The sequence below is a fragment of the Miniopterus schreibersii genome (genome assembly GCF_964146895.1).
Source record: "Miniopterus schreibersii genome assembly, chromosome: 16".
Lineage (NCBI taxonomy): Eukaryota > Metazoa > Chordata > Mammalia > Chiroptera > Miniopteridae > Miniopterus > Miniopterus schreibersii.
Genome location: NC_138116.1, coordinates 38,526,334 through 38,534,193, shown reverse-complemented (window position 1 = coordinate 38,534,193; position 7,860 = coordinate 38,526,334).

The window sequence follows — 7,860 nt, the reverse complement described above, 5'->3', positions numbered from 1 at the left end:
ACTGTTAACACAAAAACCTGCACCATCCTATCGCTGGCAGCTCCACACAATTGCCAAACACCGCGAACAGCTCCAATGCCCTCAGCGGGTGAATGAATGGAGAACCTGCCCATCCTCCAGTGGAGCACACTCAGCAACGAAAATAAACCCTGATACGCGCAACAGCTCTGCCGAAGCTTGAAATCATCATGCTGAGCAAAGGAAGCCAGTATCAGGAGGTTACGTTCCACTCATACAACACCCTTGCAAGGGGTCTCGGGCAAGGAGAATGACCGTAAAGCCATAGCAGGAGGGGGCGCCTCGTGAAGGAGTGGCTCCTGATCCCCATGAGGGCGGTGCTGAAACAAACCTACACACGAGGGAAAAGTCACTGGCCTGTACATCACAAGGGAAAAAAGCCAGTTTTATCATACAATCCTTTTTAAATGCAGCCATCCCTGGAAAGGGGTTAGCCTCCTGTGTCAGGCCCACTTGCGTTCAATAAAAGTGCTTTGAATCAGAAAAAACACAAGCACACAGTTAAGTGGTTCCCTGCCTGGAAACCCTTAGCTCCCTCAAACTTGGAGCCAAGTGTTTTCTATAAAACACACACAGGCCTGTGTTGGTGGAGCTTTGGAAGTGACCAGCAGCAGATGGGAGGCCTGAGATGGACCTGAGACAAAGGGAGGTGGAGCCAGCGAGCAGCGAAGGGGCACAAGGACTGGCCTCTCCCCAGATGCTCTAGAGGGAGCTGACTCCTGAAACAAGAGGGCAAAAGACCAGGCCTTTCTGTTACCTGGTTGGGGTTATGTGTTGACAGTTCACACCTTTTTACCTGTCAGCCCCCTGAGGGCAGGAACAGAATCTTCTTCCCATTTGAATGACCAATATGCCCAGCCTGGCATATAGCAGGTAGGCACAAGGGATTGTTGAATTTTTTTAAAAAAGGAAAGAGGGGGTAAGAAAGGAAGGAAAGGGGAGGGAGGGAGGGAGGAAGGGGAAGGGGAAGGGGAAGGGGAAGGGGAAGGGGAAGGGGAAGGGGAAGGGGAAGGGGAAGGGGAAGGGGAAGGGGAAGGGAAGGGAAGGGAAGGGAAGGGAAGGGAAGGGAAGGGAAGGGAAGGGAAGGGAAGGGAAGGAAAGGAAAGGAAAGGAAAGGAAAGGAAAGGAAAGGAAAGGAAAGGAAAGGAAAGGAAAGGAAAGGAAAGGAATACATCTGATTCTTCCTGTGGTAATGAGGTCAGATGAGGGAACCAACCAAGGCTGGGAGACCCTTGGGCAGGCTATTACACCAGCCCACACTTGATTCCCTCAAGGTTCCATCCTAATTGCCGAGGCACAGGAAGGTACTGCTATTTTTGCCAAGAGAAACTGGGACCCAGTGTAAATAGCAACAGAAAAATTGCTTAAACTCATTAGATATAATATCTTTGCAATACTACCCAGTGCTAAAATTCTATAATGTTAGTATTATTAGGTTGGATTCCTTATACTTACACATGAACTCTTGGGAATTCATAAAATGAGAAATTGAAAAGTTTATGCTTCCTATGGTCTGTTCCCCCGTTTCCTGATCAATAGCACCCTCACCAACTTTGCCTTTTGAACCAGCATCACCCCATCACCACCATCTCCACCACCACCTCCACCACCACCTTCACCTCCACCACCACCACCTCCACCACCACCTCCACCACTATCTCCATCATCATGACCACTTCCATCTACATCAACTCTATCTCCACCACTTCCACTTCTACCACCAAACCCCCCATTCCCTCCATCACATTTGGTCTTGGCTCCTATATTCCCTTCAAGGCTCATCTTTGCCATAACCTTCTTCAGGAAGCCTTTCCCTTCCATCCCAGTTGCCACTCTAGGTCAATCTATTTTAATATGATCCTCCTTTGTATTTTCAAAGTATAGCACAGACATATCTGCATTGAAGAGTGTTACCTTCTGGATGGAAATTGTTAGTTCAAGTGCCTTTCATTTGCCACAGAAAATGTATACTTCATCAAGGCCATCACTTTTTCCAGTGCCTAGCCTAAAACAGTGCCTGACATATAACATCTCTGCAGTCAATATTCGATGAAATGATGAATACATGAATCCTTTAAGTTATTCAAAAGATACTCTTAATTATTTGAAATTTTGAAACTGTGGTGACTATTTTGTGAGATTTTATGTATCAGCAAACATTATGAAGTTGAGTTTTCCAACTTAAAGTCCAGTGTTAATTACCAGGCCAGAGTCCCATTGCTGGGCAAGGAGCACTGAGGAATTGAAGTCAACTTCAGAGAGGAACACTACTTAAAATCCACCACTAGGTGGCAGTCGCATCCAAGGAGCAGGCCACCTCTGCCCTGTGACCACACCCTAGGTAGTGCGGGTCCTGGACTGACCATTGGCCCACCAGCCCCTGTTCAGCTCCTCCGAAGGACTCAGATTACCTGAAACGGAGGGCAGGTCCTGGTAGGTATTGCTCATCCTAGGAAACACCCCTCCAAAAGATTTCCCTTCCTCCCCCACTCCACTCTGACTTGTTCTTGTAAACTCTACCAGTCCCTTCATCCCTCATGTCCCCAGCTCCCTCATCCCTCGCCCCCACATACAAAATCCCCATCGCCTGTGTAGTGCTCCCCATTCCCCACACAGGACCCGGCCCTGCTGCTATATCCACACCATCTGCTCAATTAATATGTACTGAGACAGAAGGGCCAGTATCTCCTTGAATGTCCCCCAAGGAAATTAGGACATCTTGAGAGCTGTCATGTATGTGAGGCAAAAGCAGGCAAGGAGGAAGATGGACAGGCAGAGACAAGGGAAAAGCACATTAGAAGAGACAAGAAGAAAGGGAAAAGCAAAGCTGGAGGTGGCTGGAGGAACACAAGTTCTTAAGAACATAGCTTTGGGCCCAGCCAGAGAGAACGGTTAGGGAGAAGCCGTAAGTTAACCGAGTTTCTCAAGATGACCTCTCAAAGAGTGCTGTGTCCTTGGTCACGGCACCGCTCCTTGACGGGAAAGGAAAGGAGGCAAAGATTAACCTGGGAGAAGAGCAGGTGGAAGGCGGTGGCTCTGCCCCGGGGCTGTCTGATTTGAGTAATTGCTTTGCATGACTCTCCTGGGCCCTGGAAAACAAAAGGCTTCTCATCCGCCTTAGAACGAGCCTAGGGCCTTGTGGACCAAGGGGCCTCCTCTCTCCCACATCCCGAGATCCGAGTTCCCAGGAGCGGAGCCCTCCCCTCCAAGCCTGCCTCCCTTACTTCTGTCTCTGGAGCTCTGCCCTTGGGCACAGTCTGGGACAGAGGCATTACTGGGTGGAAGCAAGGACTCGCTCTGAACATGTTCTCCAAGCGTGGTGGTGTTTTGGGGGTTTGTGATTTTTGTTTTGTTTGGGTGGTTGTTTTTTTAAGATGAGCTGCCAATGATGTTTTTAGGCTATGACAAAAAGACATTGGAGCAAACAGCGTGAAAGACAAGGGTGTGGGCCTGGACACCTCTTCATGGGATGTGTAGCCTGGCAGCCAACTGTGAGGCCTCTACATGCTCCCTTGCTGGCGACCAGCCCCAGGCGCCCTGCCCACAGTTAGCACCTACTGCCCTGCCCCCTGGACTGGCCTTGGTGGGCTACACCCAGGGCCCTGTGGAAACTCCTGCTCAGGGAGACCCCTAGGAGGGCTCAGAGATCTACAGTTCATCTGAGAGTCCCTGTTTGTGAATCCCCATGACCTGATATGAGGCAGAGACGGGGAGGATGGTCAAGATCACTGCACTTGAGTCTCCAGTCTCAGTGGCCTGTCCCTCAGTCACACCCGAGTGGCATATACAAAGTGTGGCCCTGCCTGTGTCTTGTGGCTACCGTGAGGGCCAAACGGCACGCAGGCAAAAGGCCTCTGTTAATTGTAAGGTACCTGGTGAATGTGCACTTGGCCGTTCATTCCACACGGACTGGGCGCCTCTTCTGGGTCAAGGCACTGGCCTAGAATTCCAGGTACAGTGGAAATTGGGACAAGACAAGGTCTTTGCAGAAGAGAGGAAAATGTGAAATGTCCATGAGGAAGCAACCAGCCAAGTCCAGAATGCGGGAGTTCCCCGCGGCAGCTGACCTGGGCGTCAATGACTAAATAGTGTGAACAGAGGAGAGAGGGGCTACTACCCATGAAATGAAACTTAGGACCCATGGCTACAAGGAGGAAAGGCTGCTACTTGTAAGGATCCTGCTTTATGGAAACCTGACCATGAAAATATGTTTTTGAGACAATCAGGGACATGTGAGTGTGGAATGAGCATTAACATTCCTTAGTGTTAACACTCCTTAAAAATAACCTTAAAGAATGTTAATACCTATACATGATCATGTATGATTATGATGGCATTATGGTTGCTTTTTTTGAAAAGAGGGAGAGAAGAGAGAGGGTGTCCTTACCTGTTAGAGATAGACATCTCCACCTGCAAGGAAGCAAACATGAGATGTCTGGGTTTGCTTTTGTAAACTCTGAGGGGAAAAAAGGCACCACTGCCCATCCTATGTGGTTCAGTGGTTGAGTGCTGACTCATGAACCAGGAGATCACTGCTCCATTCCTGGTCTGGGCACATGCCCGGGTTACGGGCTCAATCCCCAGTGAGGGGCGTGCAGAAGGCAGCTAATCAATGACTCTCTCACCACTGATGTTTCTATCTCTCTCCCTCTCCCTTCCCCTCTCTGAAGTCAGTAAAAACATTTTAAAAAGAAAAAGAAAAAAAAAAAAGACACCTAAGAAGGACTCCTGGTGGCTAACTGGGCTCAAATTTTTAAATACAGCCTAGCAGCCATTTTTGCACAGGGCCCTCACACACTGCACTTCACAAAGGAGCCTACATCCAACTGCCTGCCTCTGCATGAACTGCTGGCCTTCCCGCTAGGCTGCCTGCCTGCACAGCCAAACTGCCCGCCTGCACTGTTTCTGCCACCTGAGCCGGCCCTCAGAAAGGTTTCCTGGAATCCTATTTCAACCAATGGGATTGAGGCTTTCCCCATTCAATCAGCTCTGGCCAATCAGAACAGCTCTATTCTAACCAATCAGGACAGTGCCTTTTGGGCCAATCAAACAGCAAGGATTTGGAGCCCTCATTTGCATAAGGACAGATCAATCAGGGACCAGGAGCAGAGAATTCTGTCCATATCAGCCAACTCCCCTCCAGCTAGGAGAGCTTTCCTTCCCTTTTCACTAAAGAATGAAGACTGTGAGACCACCAAGGAGCAGAGCAAAGCTGTCTAACTGGAGAGGGGCCTGGCCTCAGGGCCACATGGCCCCAGAGCTGCTCTACAGCCAGGCTGTGAAAACAGGCCAGCTGTATCACTGTTGGGCTGTTTGCACCAAGTAGAATTTCCTTCTTCCCCACACCCACTATCGGGAATTTCCGGTGTCATTGAATTGGCACCAACAACAATTGGTTGATACTTTAAAATGCTAACAAATAAAAATGGAGGGAAACAAATGAAAAAAAAAAAAATTTGATAATTGTTGAAGCTAGATTGTTTACTGGAAGTTTCACTAAATATTTTTTTTCGGGGGGCAGACAATCACTAAGAAGTATAACAGAGCAGAAGAGCAGCTGGGAATGCCCAGGGAGAAGCCCTGCACTCAGCTGCGGGAGGCGCGACTGGGAGGGTCAGTGAGGCAGAAAGGGCCGTCCAGGTGGAGAAAGCCAGCGTGCCCGGGCACGGAAGCTCCAGTGTTGATGAGGGTAAGCAGTTCATCCAGGCCTGCTTGGAACTGGCCTGGTTTTAGCTCTGAAAGTCCTATGTCATGTCCCAGGAAACCCACCAGTCCTGGGCTAACCTGGATGGTTGTCACCCAGTCATACCACTGGGGCATGAAACATTGGGCGGGCAGGTAAGGGGAGCAGAGCTGAGCTGGAGCGGGGGTGGCACGCTGGATAGGAGGCCAACGGCCTCCCCGGGGCACTCCTCAGGCTTGATTACTGGCTTCCACAGCACAACTGCAGCAGCATCCCTTCCTCCCAGGACGTTTAGAGTTACCACCCAGGGACCCAGCTGGCTTCTCATGCCCTTGCTCTGTCCTGCTGGGGAGGAGCCTGAAGACGCCACAGTGTCTGCCCTGGACACTTTCTCCTGGACCCCAAACCCCCTTCATTTGCACATATACTTATATATGTATAAAATCTGCCCCTTATAGCTTCTGCATATCTGCTGGGGAAGGAGGAGTACATTGTATTTGTACTTTATAGCGACAATATACATATGTACATGTATATTATATACATATGTCCACTATTATATACATATATACATTACATATAGTTGTCCCTCAGCACCCTCCCTACAGATACCAAAATTCTCAGATGCTCAAGGGTATATACAATGGTGTAGTATTTGCATATAACCTATGCAGCCTATGCTTGTTTTTTTGTCTCCCCATTTTGGCTGCCTGTTTGGGTTTGTTTCTATGTATTAGGTAGATCTGCTAGGACTCTCAGTCTTTTTGGAAGGTCTCTGGTACAGGCCAATGTCAGACACAGTTTTTGACTGGCCCCAAATACCCTGTCTGGAGCTATCAACAACACTCGGCTTGAGGTCTTCTCTGCTGGGGCTGGTGCAGTTGGAAAGGACCAAAATGCAGACCAAAGTCTGCTTCTCCAAGGCCCGGGTCCGGAAGCAGATCAGGCAAAGACTCAAAGCTCTCTGAGGTCTGCCTCTGCTTAAAGGCTGATTAATCTGATTCTCTAAATGAGCCTCAGGCTATAGAAACTCCACAGGGTGGGGCAGCTGATTGTTATCAGTCTCTTCATGAGTCTAGGGCTGTAGAAACTTCTCTAGGTAGGGTGAGAGGTTTTCCAGCAGGGTGCGGCAATGCCCATCCCCACCCCAGTAAAAGCAGCAAAATGTCTGCCTGAGAAAGACGTCCTCTGCAGTATGGGGGAGTGACTTGGCACAGGCATCCAGAGGGGTGCCTTCTGAGCTCCTGCTCCAGAGCCCACAGCCCTAGATTCTCCCCTCGCAGCTCCAGTCCACTCTGCCCCCCTCTGCTGGAGCCCAAGGTGGGTGGCTGACACAAAACTTTGTGTGTTGGCTCTTTAAGAGGGGGCCTGCGTTTCTAGCCATTTCTCCCTGCAGACAGAACCCCTGCTGCTTTTCACAGCCAGATGTTATGTGGGCACCTTTCTCAGTCCTGGTGCTCTGGGCTGGGAAGCCCAGCCTGGGGTTTAGGTCCCAGAGTCCTCAGTGGGAACCCCCCACAGCTGAGATCTCCCTCCGGACCTTCAGCTGCTGCCTGTGGGAGCCACCCAGCCCTCTCAGGTCTACACTTCCTACCAGTCTCTAGCGGTCTCCCCTTTTCCTCCTTGGTTATGAGGGTGCTCTCCAGCTCATCTTCAGTTGCAGTTGATTACTCAGGATGGTTTTGCTATATTTTAATTGTAATTCCAGTTTGATCCCAGGAGAGTGTCAGTGTAGCTTCCACTCAGTCCGCTACCATCTTTAATCTCCTCTCCCATGTACTGTAAATCACCTCTAGATTACTTATAATACCTAACACTGTGTAAGTCATTGGTATACTATATAGTTTAGGAACTAATGACAAGAACAAAAGTCTGTACATGTTCAGCACAGATGCAACCATCGTAGACCTAACTCTACATAGTACATGTCAGCAACAGTGTCTCTTTAAAAAAAATATTTTTGATCTGTGGTCGGCTGAACTCAAAAATGTGAAAACTGTAGCTATGAAGGGGTCAAATGTGTGTGTGTGTGTATATATATATATGTATACTATATATTCTATATTATAATATATACTCATTAAGCACTTGCTACATGCATTTTATTATTCAATAATCATAAAACCCCTTTTATTAAGTAGAAGTGATAACTACTAGCA